At 39.1% G+C, this 17,751-nt stretch overlaps 1 pseudogene; it reads right to left on the reverse strand.

Annotated features, from left to right (window-relative positions):
• Positions 1-7,036: 7,036 nt before the first annotated feature.
• Positions 7,037-9,489, reverse strand: LOC149996472 (exocyst complex component 3-like; annotated as a pseudogene).
• Positions 9,490-17,751: the final 8,262 nt, after the last annotated feature.

Consider the following 17,751-nt stretch of genomic DNA (forward strand, 5'->3'; position numbering starts at 1 on the left):
TTCATACCATCCCTAAGTGATATCTTCTTATCGCCTGCTGACTTTCAAAGGCATTCCAGTTAACGCTACTCCTGTGACCTTCAGCCCTATCTACCTATCTCTCAGGCATTTCAACTTACTCTAAATATAAGTTGTTCCACCAAAATCAGCTAATCTTCTGTCTTGGTGAACAGCAATGTCATATGAAAATTGAATTTTATCATCCAGTCTTTCTTTTTCTCACCCTGACACCCAATCAATTCATAGGTCCTGTGATCTTCATTTCTCTAACATGTATTATATCTGTTTTCTCTTCTTCATTTCCACTGCTGTTGCCTTAGTTCAGGCCTCATAATCTTTTATTTGGACAACAGCAATAAGATTACCATCTGATTTCTTTGCCTCTGATATTATGTCTGATTTTATACCCCTTTCAGTCTATCCAACACATTGTGGCCAGCCATGGTTACCTTTCTAAAATATAAATCTGATTTTTTTTAAAAAGCACATACAAAACCTTCTGTGGTTGGCTACGGTTGTCAAAGTATACAGAAGAGGTTCAGATGAGCCATTTAAGCACCCACCAGGAGAGAGGGTAGCAAGGGTAAAAAGGACTTTGAATTCCAGATTTCCTCTTTCTGCTCCCTGCACTTCACCCAGTGTTGTGCTGGTAAGTGTTTAACGGTGAACTGTCAAAAATTAAAACAGAAACAAAACAAAAAACATTATTTGTAGAGGTTTCTGGTTTCCATGGCGCAACTATCCCCACTCTAGCCAATTCCGAGCTAGTAATATTGCTGGAGTTTGGAAATGCTCAGGAATGGATTAGTCAAAGAACATGTATGAATGCCTCATGAACATGGACAACAGAGAGGGGATTGACTGTGAAAGAGAGGGGTGGGCTGGGTGGAGAGGGGCAAATGGGAAAAAATTTGGACAACTGTAACAGAATAAACAATAAAAAAGAATAAAGTAGAAAAAGAGAGAAATGTTCATAGTTGACTCATAAGACCATAGCTCTTGTTCTTTTTCTCTATACTGGGCATCTCTGTGGTGGGGGAGATGTGCAAAAATGTTTCCTTGGCCACCTGTGGTCCGTTGTGGGGAAGGCTTCTGACAAGCCTGGCCTGGAATCAGCAGAGCTCTGAATAGCACGGGCCTCGATGTAGACTGTGCTGGACTTCAGGGAGAGGCAATGGAAGGAATCGACTGGATACAGATTAATGAGGTGCCCAGGAACTGTAAACATGATGAAGTGGAGCTGAAGCTGACAACAGCCCTATGGGGCTGGGTGAGAACATACCCCTTTCCACCAAGGAGGCTCACAAAAGGGCTGCTCTTGCTCTTGAGTGACCCACCACCATGCTTATATCCTACCTGGAGACCACACTCCCAGATGGCACTGCCTCTGTTCCCAAAAGCAACACACATATAACCTTTTATTAACTGTGACTGAATGGATTACTCCTTTCTGCACAAGAATGTATGTCATTGTCAACATCAAAAAACATTCCTGTTCAGCTCTGGCAGCACCTGTTTATTGATTGGGTGTCTTCTGAATAACTCGCTCACACAAAGCATTTAAACTGGTCTGACTTCAAAAGTAAGGTAAGCCAAGCCATGTTGAGTACTACAGCAGACACCTAATATGATTATTTCTCTTCTTCGTGGAGATAACAGAATTATGCAAAAGCAGCCTGGACCCAGTAAGGATTTTCTCTTCAGAATGGAATCTCTGCTCTCTGGAGCTCACAACTCCTCACCTTCAGCCCCCATCCTTCTGGCTTTCTATTCTCATTCAGCCCTGCTACCATCTTGCAAATCTAAGAACTTCTTACTTGCAAAGTACAACAAGCTAATGAAAAATGTGGTCAGATTTATCTAGTAGTTAAATGACCATGGAAAAAATCATCCATTTTCATCTATTAATTCATTCTGAAATGTTTATTGATTATCTGCAGTGTGACTGCAGCCAGCTCAGGTGGCCACATTTAATGTAACGAGTGAGACATTACAACTGTCTCAGGATTCCCCTATTTCTCATTGTCCTCAAGTTGTCTGGATCTCGGGAAGAGGGAAGCCCTGACAATTGCTCTAGTAATAGTAATAAGTAGAGGTTGATGGACAGAAACAAAAATGGAGCTCTTGATGGCATGGTCCAGAATGAAACAGCTTTCCAAAACCAACTAGCTCCAAGCATGGGGTCTGCACTTTACCTGTGTGCACCGACCCAGGTAGAATTTTCCTATATTCACAAACACCTTTACAAGGAAGGCATTGTGAGCAACCATTCTTGGGTCAGAAAATAATATTCAGAAAAGTTAGGCCACTTTTCCAAATTCATGTCCAACAAATCAACAGAGCCAGAACTGGAGCCTGGGCCTCTTGGCCTTTAAAACCAGCTTCTTTTCTTTATTCTGCATTCCACGTGTGAATGATGCTCAGACTTTCCCTTACTCCAATAGGAACACAATGTTTGCCTAATGAGGGTTTATTAGGTTATCTGATTTGAATGTTGTGAAAAGGCAAGAATAAAATGATAACACAGTGAGGAGCATGTTTGGGAAATGTTGGAGTGACTTAAGAAAGTGGTAGGTTCTATGAAGTGTGAAACCTCTAATAGTCTACTTTAAATACATGGGTTAAGAAAGGACACAATTTCTGAAGAATATTTTCAAAAGAATAATTCTTCTCAGACTTCTTGGACTGCTAACTCTTCAGCAGCAGGCTAGGAATATTCCCTCTGAGTTTCAGATCAGAACCCCATGTGCAAAATGCCTAAACATAGAGTATCTTTGATAGCAGTAAAATAATGAGCTGCCATTATTCTGAACTGCTTTTGTTCATGTTTTTAGTGGTAGAAAATTTCAGGACACATGTTCTGATGAATAATACATTTACTTGTCAATTTAGTAGGATTTCATAAAACTATGAAAAGTATTCCTTTGGTGTAAAAACTCATGTTTATTATTAATTCATTCATCTAATATCTATTCATAGAACCTAATATACGTGAAGCACTATTCTAAGTATCAAGAATACAGTAGTATATGGGGGCAATGAGTATTTAAAAAAAACCCTCAAAACCAATTTATTTATAAGTTAAAACATAATCTCTTAGGAGGCCAGGAAAATAGTCCAGTTTTAAAATGATAAACTAGAGCGAATTAGGTGGTAGCAATAGAGGGTCAACGTGTACATGGAACAAAGTTATGTTTTAGAGGAAGAAGTGACAGAACTTGCTGATGGTTTGGCTATGGACTGCAGAAAAAGAAAGGATAGGGCCTTCCTTCTCTATTGGCCTGAGAAACTGGGTCCATGCAGGTAGAGTTAAGTGAGATGTAGTATAGTGCAGGTGGAGAGAATTGGGGCCAAGAGAATGCTGAAATCAGTGTTCTGTCTTGGCCATATTAACTTTCACATACTATCAGAAATCTTGGTGTTGAAATCAGTAAACACATAAAATTCAGGGGATAGATATAAAGGCTGAAGGTGTCAATTTTAAAGTCATCAACATATAGAAGATATTGGGAATTATGGACTTGAATGAAACCACTAAGGAAAATAATAAACATAAAGAAGATGAGGTAGTCTAGGTCTGAGCTCTGGCACATTCTAATACTAAAGGGTCGATAATAGGGTCTATTAGATATGCCTGGGAAGGAGCAACCAGTGGGAAAGGAGCTATTATGAAAGTAAAGTAAATAAGGGGTTCTCAGTAGAAGAAATAATAATCTATGTGTGGTGCTGAGAGCTCATGTGACATAAGAGCACATTGGCCGTTCCACTGAATTACACGCAGGTCACAGATTACCTTGACAAGAATTGTTCCTATGGTGTGTCTAATAGAAACACCAACTGGAGTGAGTTGATGAAAGAATAGGGGTTAGAATAAGTCAAGCAACTAACAACCACTTTGATTGGAAAAAAAGTAATATAAGGACTCTCAAAATAATCTCAGCCACATGACCAAATAAATATCACATGTTTCATCTGGAAAGTAGTAGGACTTCTAGAAAAGTCTCTCAAGAGACTGCTTTATAGCCAGTATACACTGAGATGACAATATTGGTTGATACAGTATTAAAATACTTCTATGGTAATTGGTAAATAGTCACCCAGCAAAACTTTAGGTCCCCTTCCACCATAGTAAGAGACTCAGCCTTCTAGCCCTGTTCAGAATTCAACAATTATGTCAACACTAACAACATCTGAAAGGGGTTGCCAATCAAGGACTCTGTTCCCTCTGCACAGTCAATGTCCAACCTGATTTTTGGTGTCCGTAATCTAAGTGTATTTTAGATAGCACTGCTGCTTAGATCCATGTTTTCAAATGCCAACAGTAGTCAGCTCAGTACTAATAATTTTATAGAGACAAGTCCATTTTAGTGCATATTAATTTGTGAATGTCCATTAAAGGAGACTTCTAAATCAAATTCATAACTACACAGGTTCCATATGAGTCAAAATTACTTCTCCTCTGTCTGATTAAGCCCCTGGTTCTCTCAACAAAAGCCCAGGGTTTACCGAGTACACATTTTCTAGCTTTACTATCAAAATAAAACTTATTTTGAGGCTATTCTAGGAACCAGAACAACAGAAATTTGGTCAGCTGAGATTGTAGCTGTCTGCTTTGTATTTTATGAGAATAAAGATTACTTTCAGGCACCCCAAAGCAAGTATTTCCATCTCTCAAATATCTGTGTATTTTATTCCCATTTGTCAGGTGGAAGCAGATTTTAATCATTACTTTGCACACCACTGTGCTGGTTGGATTTCATATCCCATCACCTGACACTGAAGCTGCTTGTTTATTAGCTCTTACAGCAGATTCAACACCAAAAACACAGGTAAAATTCATGTGTAAAAATCAATGCCCACTCAGGAGAATTGTTGAACTATGAAGATGATTGACATTTGCTGTTCAAAATAATGGAATACTGTGATGGAAGACAGCCAGCCATAGGGTAACACATGAGCTTAGCCTTTTCCTAGTTGCAAAGGCTCTAGTTTGCTCTTCCAATCCCACTCAGGTCACTTGGGAGAGACATACAACCTGGGAAGTCCCTGAGGAACTCTATGGAGTAGGAACAGGCAGTCTAATTTCTTTGGTTCTGTGTTAGATTATCTTAAGTCACCATTTAAGAAAGACAAAAGAAGGGATACAAGAATGTGAGAATTATATACATTCAGATTTCTAGAAGCAAATAAAGTTTATGGTATAAACTGTATGTGCTCCCTCTACACAACAACAGCATCCAATCTGATTTGTTACGTCAGTACGTCACTATCTCCGCCAAGCCCTCCATAAGAATGCCAGTGTACGTGCTGAGTTCTTTTTCCTTCCTAATTTCCCCAAACTGTCACTCCTCAAAATGCCAGATGGTTTTCAAATTGAAGAATAATTGAGTTCATTGGCATCTACCTCCACCATCTCTGTGTCATCCTTTCACATGACCCCTGTGTAGCATTGCTTTTGGCCAGAATTTATCAGAGTTAGTCATGAAAACATCTCATTTGCTTTCTAGCCAAAATAAGCTAGAGCTTTTGCTTCTGTCATTACAATTGACAGGTGTTCTGGGAGGGCCCTTTCACTGAAGAAAATATACACCCTGCATAGCAAATGTGTTTTGAGGCATTATTGGCTACACACACAAAAGGTAGATGAATTCTTTATGGACTGGACTTCAAAACAGAGAAGCAAACAAAAATCCGTATACTATAGCCAGAGATGCAGCAGGTTGCTAGCTCCCTAAAAAGATGCAGTTGACCTAGGGGCTGATGACTATTATAAAGTTATTATTAGGAGGTGGAAATCATTTAATAAATGATTTCATATACCAAGATCAATGATACTCTTAAAATATCAGCAAGCCAAGAGAATTCAGACAATGCTAAGAGTCAGCAGAAACAAAATACACAGAAAAATTTACATTTCTAAAAACAGAAACATTGGAAATGTCAGGCATTTTATTTATAAAATGCTACAAAATTAAAGGATAGAACTAAAAATATGCCCATTCAGAAAGATGCCTGCTCTCATCACTTCTATTCAACATAGTACTGGAAGTTGTAGCCAGAGCAATTAGGCAAGTAAAAGAAAGAAAAGGCATTTAAATCAGGATGGAAGAATAAAGTTACCTTTGTAGAAAAACTTGTTAGAACTAATAATCAGTAAAGTTGTAGGATACAAATCAACGTGCAAAATTCAGTTTCATTTCTATATACAAACAATGAACAGTTCAAAAAGAAATTAAGAAAAGAGTCCCATTTACAATAGCATTAAAAACAATAAAACACTCAGGAATAAATCTAACCAAAATATAAAAGACTTGAAGGCCGAAAATGATAAAACAATGTAAAAGGTTGAAAGCTTTACCTCTAAGATCAGGATCAAGACAGTGGTGCCCACTCTTCACTCTTATTCAGCATAGTACTGAAAGTCCAAGCCAGAGGAATTAGGCAAGTGAGGAAAGTAAAATGCATTCAGATGGAAAAGGAAGAAGTAAAATTGTCTATGTATGCAGATGACATAATCTTATATGTAGAAATCTCTGAGGACTCCACTAAAAATGATTGGAGCTAATAAACAAATCCAGTAAATTTATCCATCTTGTCTTTCTTTTTTTAATTTTCATTTCCCTGTGGGAGTTTAGACTATTTTATTGGGCACTAGGATTTCAGAACTTGTTACACCATGCAGAAGTAAATGAGGACAGAGGCATGAATGAAGACAGAGCCTCTGTCACCTGCACACTCCATTTAACCAGCATGATAAGAAATCAGCCATGAGGCATTGGACATCAGCATCTTGCCTCACAAAGGATGTTGACAATAAAAATGAAAAAGCCTGAAAATCAGAGCTGGCAGAAGAATTGTTAGTCAAGAAGCCATGTGCCTGGGCACCTCACAAACAACATGCTTGGCCCCTAAAGAGACAGACACTAGGAACTAAAACACATAATGTGAGTCCTTGAGAGTCATTTTTGCTTAAATATATTTCTGAAGGTGGGATGATAAGTGCAAAAAAATGTCCACAAAGCTGACAACTGACAGGCTATTCAAGAAGCTTTGCCACTTTCAGACTCAGAACTGATTTCTTTGAAGATGAACACATCATTTCGATTTGCCTCAATCGGGCCCTGTAACAGAGTCTCAAAGGTAGTCTGCTTCATGTCCCAGCTGGTGTCCCCTGGCATGGCCAACAGCATGTGCTGAAGGGGCCATCTCTGATATCTGGGTATTTGCTGACCAGAGTCAAGACTTCCAGGGAGAGCACAGAGGGTCCATTAGCTTAATAGCCTCTGCAATGATGACAATTGTGTCACCTTGCCCATCTGTATCTTTGCCAAATTCAGAAGCCAGCTTCTGGAACCAGAAGGAGATGCTCAGCTTCCCTGACTCTCCTCTTAGCATCCTACCTGTGCCCCTTTGGACTCTAGAATGAGATGTGCTTCTGCGTGAGGGCCCACGGGTACTCTGCCACCACTCGCTATTATCCTGTTTTTATATGGCCTTTTTTTAAAAAATATTATTTTTTATTGTATTTTTTCCATTACCATTTATCCCTCTTATATTGTCCCCCCCACCAACAATCACCACACTGTTGTCCATGTTCATGAGTTCTTTTCCTTTTTGCTTGATCCCTCAAACCCCTAATCCCCAACCTTCCCAGGGCTGTCAGCCTGTTCTCTGTCTATGACTCTGTCTCTATTTTGCTTGTTAGTTCAGTAAGAACTTTATGCTAAGTAAAATAAGCCACTCAGAGGAAGACAAATACCATATCATTTCACTAAATACTATATGATTTCACTTATATGGGCTTTTAATTTTGGCAACATCATTGACTATTCTTCCATGGTGGCACACATGATGTTGATAGTGTTTGAACCACTTCTGTGGTATCAGCTCATTGAGATGTTTCTCTAGGTCCAGGCAGACCTCCTCCAGCAGGCTATAGCAGCTCTTCTGGGCTATGGTGTCTCAGATCTTATCCATGTGCAATTGACTCAGAGATACACCCTCTTCTATTTTATTTTTTAAAGTGTTTCCTTTCTAAACTGACTATGGATTCTGGCAGTTACTGATAATTGCTATTATTCTATATACTGCTAGTTCCTCAGGTGTATTTTTTTTTTGTATGACTGAGCTTCATCTGTGTATCTATTTAACTGAACACACAACCTAGTACCTTTGTTTTCAAATCTTCATGTATATATCTGAGCAGCAGCTTAAAGAATCTGTTCAAACATCTGGAAGATGATGACAGGGATTGTTGAGTGGTAGGACCCATGCTGGTCAGCTTCAGGCTCAGTTTCTTTAATCTAGTCTCTCTTGTCTGCATCTAGGGCTTTCCATAGTCAGGCGATGATGTTGGAAGAGGGAGTTGACTTGTATGTGTGGAACATCCCAGAGACCATGTTTGGAGAAAGAGAAACCTCCAGGGCGTTGGAGTCCACTTCTGGCACCAGGTCCACGTTCCCCGTCATCTCTGTACTGGGATAAGTGGGTCTTTAAGACCCACAACAACAGGCTCATGATTTCATTTGCTTCTAGGTCTTCCAACTGAGCTCTTGTACCCGTGTACTCAGGGCCTTGTGGTACGTGTCCAAGAGGTTTCTAAAAACCTCATAATAGTGTGGATAACACTTAACCATCAGGTTTTAGCCAAAGATGAGGTCATCCAGGATGTACTTATAATTTCCAGGTGGCAGACAAACCAGATCCTGTCAGACTCCCTGATGTCTGCCTGTGTGCCTTCAGTTCTAGTATGATTCTGTCCAAGATGGCAAACATTTTCTCCTTCCAATTCTTGGACCTCGTGGAAGGAACAAAGCTAGTTTGCTTTTCTTGATCAGGTATGCACCTGTCAATTTTTTCCCCCTTTCCATGATCCTGAAAACCAAGACTAGCGAAGTGGAGACCTGGGGGATGGTGACCAGTGACCTCTGTGGCACCATCCGCAGCTGGTTGGCCAGCTCATCTGAGAGTCCCTTTGTGCTTCTGAATAGCCATAGATGAGCGTCAGGTTGTGCATGTTCCTACTTTCCATGCAGTGCTGCTCCTACGTCAGCCCAGCTCAGGAGCACTCCAGGTCCATTGGTTTCTGGTGAGCCTGCAGGAGAGCCCCTTGTTTACTGAGGTCCTGGGTCTCCTCGCAGTTTGTGACACAGATATACTTGAGGTTCTCCACCGTCTTAGCAAGCTGGCTGAGCTGCACAACACAAGGCATCCTTCACGTGCCTGAGGCTCCCCGTGGTGTGGAGGCTCTGACTCCGGTCTTTGCTGATGTCAGTCTTTGACATCATGCAGTGCATTGTGGGGCTTGCTCGGGCCCATGCACACCCCACATAGCTAGATAGGGGCCTTCAATCTGGCCTCTCTTTTGTTTTACTGCTCCACTTTGTTCAGATGTTGCAGGCCCTGAGGCATGCCAGCAAATCTTTGGACCATTGTAGCAACAGCCTCCTGGTCTGTCTCGTTCATGGTTAAAAAGCAGGCAGAATCCCTACACCTGGCACGCTGACAGTCTGCACCTGTCTGGAAGTGTCTCCCAGTTCCTGACATGTTAACACAGTTACTCTCAAGTCTTTGTTATTATATCGAAATCATCTGTGGTCTGTCTCCATTTTGTATTTCTTTTCTCTCTCTCTCTCCTTGTGATTTGAGTCTCTCCTCTGTCATTTATGGAATTATTTACTTATTTATTTCCTAAAGAAAAAATGGAGTAAAGGAGACTATTAACATTATAATATCTCCGAAACTTGAAGGAAACAAGGCTTGCTGGTCTATCTGGAGGTTAATTTAGGTTACTAGAGAAAAGCATAAATGGAGGCAGAGATAAAACTGACTCCAGCCATTTTAGTGAATGCTGGATACTATGCAAAAGTGTAGAAACTCTGAATAATGCTAACTTCTAGCAGAGAGAATTAATTTCTTACTTATAAGTAACTATAGCAGGGATTGACCATCTCAATTCAATCAGAAAATGGGAGGCATTCAAGCTGATTTTAGGCTTTATGAGATCTGTTCTATTTCTAGTTTCAAGTAATTCTAAAGTAGGTCCTTTCAAGACTCTCACTGAAAGCAAAGGCTGTTTACCTGGGTCTATCCCACTTGCCAGACCTTGAATGCCAATTTTCACCTCCCTAGCACTTGGAGGCTGGCAAAAGCTCTACTTAGCTTTCTAGCTTCACAGCTGATCCTTTCTTCTTAGCTTCTCAACCTCTCATGTTGAAAGTATTAGGAATAAACAATCCCCTCTGGGTAAAAAACAGCACAGAAAGTCATGCTCAGTTTTCCATTTCTCTTTCCTTTAAAACTGAGTCCCCTCAATTCCAAGCTGCCTTGATAAACTTCAACTCCAATTTTCTTTTTCCTCCCAGACCTCTGAGACTGCTGAAAACTCTTAGCCTTAAAATTCAACTTGATCTCTTGTTTAGTACCACTTACTATAGTAATTGGCAAATGCCTTGAGTGGAAAAGAGTGTAGAATGCTGAGCTCACCTCAGTGCTTTTCTTTTCTCTTGGATCTTAGCCTTTCAGTTCTTACTATGTTGTTCTATGATTACTTCAAATACATATTTTTAGAAGTTTTTATCCGGTTAAAATAATTTTTTTTCTTGGCGTTAGGGTTGATCTGCTACTATGATAGAGTTATCATAGTCCTAACTAAAAGTTTAAATGTGTAGTATTTTTATATGAAAATTAGAATTTTAAAATTAAAATTTTTCTGAACATTTTTTAGAAATCTGGCAAGACCGGGCCCATATTCTTGCATGAAAATGATGGCTACAGGTAAATATCCTTGTCCTTTTAATTGCAGATGTATGCTCTCCAGTGTTCTTCAATTATCTGGATCAACTCAGAGATCCCTGAGACAAAAAAAAAGTGTCCATAATCAAGCTTTGAGTAATGCTGATATCAAAGGAGAGCTGAAAGTAATGTGGGAATGCATAGTCAGAAAGGTAAAAGGAAGATGACAGGAGTTTCCCTTCATGGAAGTCAAGGGCAGGCGATGTTTCAGGAAGGAGATGAATCCTGCTGAGATGTCAATTCAGGCTCGTACTAAATATTCTGCTCCACAGAGTGACTTCAATATTCGTGACCTGAGAAAGAGTATTTTTAGCAGAATAATGGAGGTTACAGGCAGGTTGGGATGGCTTACATAGTGAATCAGAGACATGGCAATAAGGTAGTAAATGTAGACAATTAGTTAAAAACTCTCAATGTGACAGGAAGGCACGAGAAAGGATGGTGCCAGGGGACAGAGCGGGGCTGAGTGATGAGTTTAAGATACTGTCTTCTCAGTGCATTCACTTGCCTTTCCCCACTTATTTGCAAGATGAAATGCTGCAAAGATATTTTCTTGAAGACAAGAGTGAGTGATGACCAGCATTTCCATATCTCCAAAATGAAATTAACAAGTCTTGCTGGGCTACCTGGTGCTAATTGAGTAGGGAGAGAAAAGGGTAAAAGAGCAGAGACAGGGGCTGACTTCAGCCGTTCCCATGAGCAGAGGGCACATGCATGGTCTGAAGTGATGCAACAGAGACAGCAGCACAGATTCTGCCTTCTTTTTCCTCTTCAAAAACGAGAGGAAGGCTGGGGCATTCCCTGCTAGCTTCGGGAATCTGTTAATTGGCTCCCCAGTAAAATTACAGAGGCAGCCTGCCTGATAATAATTGTAAATGACAGAGACAATCAGGTTTACCCTGTGATGTCCCCAGGGGACTTGCAGTTAGTTTAATCCGAATTTAGCATCAGCTGGACAAGATCTTTTCTTCTCAGCACACAGGGGCTGGACTCATTCGGGATTCTTTCAAACCCAATTAGTGTTAGGGACCATTTTCCCCCTGTCTCTCGCATGCCCGGCAGCCCTAGTCCCTCTGCCTGCACCCACTGCAGCTCCCTTTCTAGCCCTCTCTATGCAGGTCAATCCAGAATCTGCAGTGAGAGGGCTTTTAAAGGCTGGGCTCTTTGTCTTCGGGAAGAATCAACTCCTGGTGTCGAGCTATAAATTATTGTTCCTCCAGCAAACTGTGCATCACCTTCACTGAACTCCAACTTCCCTTAACTTCTTTAGTGTTTGACAGTCCTTGCCTGAGGATTTTATAGTTAGAGGTGTTTGGAATGTATTGTAGGTCTTAAACAGAAGTTAACATGCTGAATAGTTGGAGGTGGTAGATTTCATTAAAACCAAACCTCCAGATATTTTAATTTACCAGAGGCCACTATATTTGTGTGTATTTATGTATGTACATGTGTGTATGTATGTCTGTATGGGTATATATGTAAATGTATAATATAATAGTTACATATTACATATTTTAGGTGTACCTGAACAATCCAGTTCATAGAGGGCACTTTTGTTACTTTTCAAATTAAGAAATAGTTAACTATTGAGTAAAGCGGGCTCTGGATTTGTGTTCTGGCTTCCTGTTCCAGACGAGTACACTGGGAAGAGCCAAGGGTGATGTGACATCTCTTTAGGTTTATGCTGGTTTACTCTATTACTACTATTTCTTTAATTTGCTAAATTGAGCCATTACTTCATTAATTTTTAATTACATTTTATTTGTTTCCACACATGCATATAAGGTTATAATTCATTTCTTTGAGCTGATTTATATGTATAGCTCTTTTTTTTTTTATTGTGGTCAAAACATAACATAAAATTTACCACCTCAACCATTTTCAGTGGAACGTACAGTTATGGTTAACTATGTGCACATTGTTGTACAAGAGCTCTCAGATCTCTAAACTGTTTCCCATCTTTCAAAACTGAAACTATATCCATCGAACAACTCCCTGTTCCCTCCCCAGGACCTGGGAATCACCATCCTCCTTTTTGTCTGTAAGAGTTTGACTGCTGTAGGTACTTCATATCAGTGAAACCAACAGAATTTGTCCTTCTGTGCCTGGCTTGTTTCAGTTAGCACAGTGATTTTCAACCAGCGTGCTGCAAGAATTTTTAAAACATGTAATACCTGACTACTTAGTCCAGGGCACTGACCTCTTATCCCTCAGATTAAAAAAAAATCACAACAGCCAATCCAACAATAGCTGTTTAGTGTAAATGAATTGAAATTATACCTATCTTTTTGCCAGATCAACAAAATATATTTTTTTTGGTGTAATGCAGAATTTTAGTAATTAGTTTATGTGTGCCCTGTGATGAAAAGGGTTGAAAATCACTGAGTTAGCATAATGTCCTCAAGGTTCATCTATGCTATAGCATATAAAAGAATTTCCTTCCTCTATTTATTTTTTTATTTTTAAGTATATTTTACTGATTATGTTGTTACAATAGTCCCAATTTTTCCCCCTTTGCTCCCTCTGCCCAGTATACCGCTTCCCTCCAGAAATCCCACCCCTCTTAGTTCATGTCCATGGGTCATGCATATAAAAATCTTTGGCTTCACCCTTTCCTATATTATTCTTAACTTTTCTCTATTTTATACCAACCAATTATGCTTCTTAATCCCTGAACCAATTAACCACTTCTCTTCCTTACCCTTCCCAGCTGATAACCTTCCAAATGATCCCCATACTTATGATTCTATTCCTATTCTGGTTTGATTAGTTAGATTTTGTTTTCATTTTTTAGATTCGGTTGTTGATAGTTGTGAGTTTATCATTTTAGTGTTCATAGTTTTGATCTTCTTTTTCTTAAATAAGTCCCTTTAACATTTCATACAATAATGGCTTGGTGATGATGAGTTTCTTAAGCTTTACCTTGTCTGGGAAGCACTTCATCTGCCCTTCCATTCTAAATGATAGCTTTGCTGGATAGAGTAATCCTGGTTGTTAAGTCTTTGCTTTTCATCGCATTGAATATTTGTTGCCAGTCCCTTCTTCCCTGCAAAGTTTCTTTCTATAAATCAGCTGATAGTCTTGTAGGAACCCCTTTGTAGGTAAGTTTCTGCTTTTCTCTTGCTGTTTTTAAGATTATCTCTTTATTTTTCACCTTTGGCATTTTATTTTGATGTGTCTTGGTGTGGTCCTCTTTGGGTCTAGCTTGTTTGGGACTCTCTGTGTTTCCTGGACTTGTGTGTCTATTTTCTTCGCCAAATTTGGGAAGTTTTCCTTCATTATTTTTTCACATAACCTTTCAATTTCTTGCTTTTCCTCTTCTCCTTTTGGCACCCCTATGATTCGGATGTTGGCATATTTAAAGTTACCCCAGATGTTCCTAAGTCTCTATTTTTTTCAATTCTTATTTCCTCATTCTGTACTGGTTGACTTTTTTTTTCTTCCTTATGTTCCAAATCATTGATTTGAACCCCCCGGTGTCCTTCACTTCACCATTGGTTTTGTGTGGATTTTTCTTCATTTCATTTAGCATAGCGTTCACTTCTTCCCTTGTGCATCTGCCATATTTAAGCATATCTGTCAAGCCTGTGAGCATCTTATCACCAGTGTTTTGAACTCTGTATCTGTTAGGTTGGCTATCTCCCACTGGAACCTTGATCCGTTCCCCCTTTTGGGCCATACTTCTCTGTCTCCTCATCTTGACAGGCTCCAGTGTTTGTTTGCCTCTGTGTCTTAGGTAGAGCTGTTGCACTTGTTAGGTTGTGAGGGGCGGAGCCTTAGGTACTCGTCAGTACAGGGCGACCCATCTCACCACGTTGTGGTGCTGTATGTGGGGGAGGGGTCAGAGAGGGAACAATGCCACCTGCCCAGCACTTGCCCCTTTTCCAGGCACTTCTCCCACTTCTGTATGGGACTGGCACCTCTCTAGCTGTTGCTCTGGCCATCATTCCCAGAGTGGGTGGGTCTGCAGACATTCTAGGACCGTGGGGGCCCTTTAAACAAGCAGACTCTGATGAGAGACTGGCAGTCTCTTCCTCCACCCCAACCCCCACTGGCTTGCACAGTCAGAAATAATGAGGCTTTATTTTCCTTGGTGCTGGAACTGTGAGCTGCGTGGTCTGGTCTGGTGCTGGGAGTGCTCCCCGGGTGTCCCTCCTGACTTTTTAAAACATGTGACTGCACTTTCCGCTGGCCTGCCATTGCCTCCGCTGCCGCCACCACCACACTGCATTCTCTTTGTCCTGGTTCATCCCCTCCTACCTGTCTGGATGAGTATTTCTCCTTTATATTTTTGTTGGACTTCCATGCAGTTTGATTTTCTGGAACTTCTGGTTGTCTCTAGTTTTGAGGTAGTTGTATTCCTTCTTAGTTGTGGAGGGAGACTCAGCATGTCTGTCTAGGCCTCCATCTTGCCCAGAAGTTCCAAATTTCCTTCCTTTTTAAGGCTTAATATTTCATTGTATGTATGTATTTTGATTTTGATATGCATCTCCTTGGTGATTGATGATACTGTCTTTTCTCATGCTTCTTAGCCATTTGCAAATGTGTCTATTCAAGTTCTAATTGGATTGTTTGGGTTTCTTTGTTGTTGAGTCGTAGAAGTTCTTCACATATTTTCTTCCACCAAGCAGGTTGCCTTTTCATTCTGTTGATTGGTTCCTCTGCTGTGAAGTTTTAAAGTTTGATGTAGTCCCATTTATTTTTGCTTTGGTATCTGTGCTTTTGGTCCCATATATAGAAAAATATTGCCAAATCAAAAGTCATTATGTTTCCCCACTACCTTTTTTCCTAGGAGTTTTATAGTTTTGAAACTTAGATTTAAGTTTTTAATTTATTTTGACTTAATTTTTGTATATGATATAAGGTAAGAGTCCCATTTTACCTTTTACCCATGTATAGCCATTTTTTTCACCACCATTTGTTGAAGGAGTATGCCACAAATTTTAATATATAGTCTTTTCATTATTGTTTAGATCTCAAAAGTTTGCTAATACTCATTATGAAGTTTTAAATTTGACCTATGGTTGGGTTTATTTCCAAATATGTTGGTAAATTTTATTTGTTGAGCTCTGGGTATTTGTTACCAACTTTGAATTGTATTGCAATGTGGTTGGTACAGTATCATTAATTGATAGAGAATGGCCTTGATGATAAATTCATGAAAAATTAAAATATAATCTGTGTGCTGATTAAAAAAACTGTCTATTTTCTGCTTGTTAGATTAGTCATCTCCCTATCTAATCTTTATTAGATAAAGCTAGTTAAAACTATGTAGTTACAAAAAGAAAATCGCACACTGACCTGTGAATTGTCTTCTGTCATTGTATTGAGAGCTCTTGTATGGAGAATACATAAAAAGTTTGAAGATTTATTTAACTTATTTCCCAGCCCAAATGGAAACGTCTTTGGGACAAGAACATAACCTTCTTTCCTCTGTCTTCCAGCACTGAATTCTGCAGTCAGGCTCACAGAGCTGATATGCACTTTTCAGATCACAATAAGGGCAATCATTCAGATGGGGTGGGGGCACAGTGATGCTCCCTGAACACTCTGCATCCCTCCAAGCAACCTCTGTTCAAAAGCAGTCCATCCATGTAATGCTAACACCATGGACCTCTTTACGTTATGACCATGTGCTATACTGACTGAATCATATTTTTATGTGCTTTAGCTTTTAACAGAATTCAAAGTATTATGAAAAGAGATATAACATCTTTAAATTGTCATGATATTATTTATTTTAAGGCAGAGGCAGGGAATGCACATTTCTTCCCTCATTCTCATCTCCCTTGTTTCTTCAGTAACAGATTCCTAATTTTTGGTTGGTGCATTGCAGTCCAGTTAACAGAGGACATTCCCCAGAACCATTTGCAGTGGGCGTGGTCAGATGACTAGGCACTTGTAAGTGACAGCATATGTAGTACTTCTGCACTGTGTGTCTGCATGAAGAAGGTGTTTTGTGTTTACTCTTCATTTTCTGCTGTTAGCCTGAAAAATGGCTGAGATGGCTGGAGCACCAGTTACCTGGTTATATGATAAGTACAAGGGCCATTCCTTTAGGGATCATTAGAGAGAGAGAGAGAGAGAGAGCAAGAAAGAGAGGGAGAGACAAACTATGTAGTTCATACTAGTCTATGTAAGTACTAACATTTTCTGTTTGACTTTTGGTTTGAGAAAAGTATGTTAAAATTCTTCCCTATGATTATGGATTTCTCAATTTTTAAAATAATTTTGTCAGTTTTAGTTTTATATATTTTAAAGCCTTGTTATATGCATAAAATTTCAGAAATCTTATATTATTTGCTAGCTGAAGTGTTATAGTTATAAAATGAAATTATTTTTCTCAGTAATGATATCTGCTCTGAGGTACACTTTATCTGATATTAATAGTATTACTACTTTTGGTCTGTATTTTTCTAGCATACCTCTTTTATTTTCTTTCAATTTTGTATTTTCTGAATCATTATAGTTTATGATATAAAGAGCAAGTGACTGTTTAAAATCTATTCTGAAAATCTTTATCCTTTAATAAGATTGATCTATTTACATTTATTTAATGTCTTATATACCTATACTTATTACTACCCTTTACTTTTTTAAATATGCAATTCTTTTAATTTGCTTTTCTAAAAAAATGCTGGTTTTATAAATTGAATCAACATTCTTGAATTTTATTTGTCTCATTACGACTTATTTTCAACTGATTTAGAAGTCATGTATTCTTCCTTTTGTCTTTAGACTTTATCCTTCAAAATTTTTTACATGCTACAGTTATCTCTGCTTTCCTCCCGAAAAATGTTATATATGATCTTAAAATAATTTTACTTAATCACACCTTTTTCATAGTCCCTACTTTTTATACCTGTTAGTTCCAACTTGTTCTTAATCCTTCTAAAATTATTACTGTTACTTTTATTATTGCAAATAATACCTATTTATCTCAATAATTTCCAATTA

This window comes from Furipterus horrens, unplaced genomic scaffold, assembly GCF_987537825.1.
Source record: "Furipterus horrens unplaced genomic scaffold, mFurHor1.1.pri manual_scaffold_12, whole genome shotgun sequence".
Lineage (NCBI taxonomy): Eukaryota > Metazoa > Chordata > Mammalia > Chiroptera > Furipteridae > Furipterus > Furipterus horrens.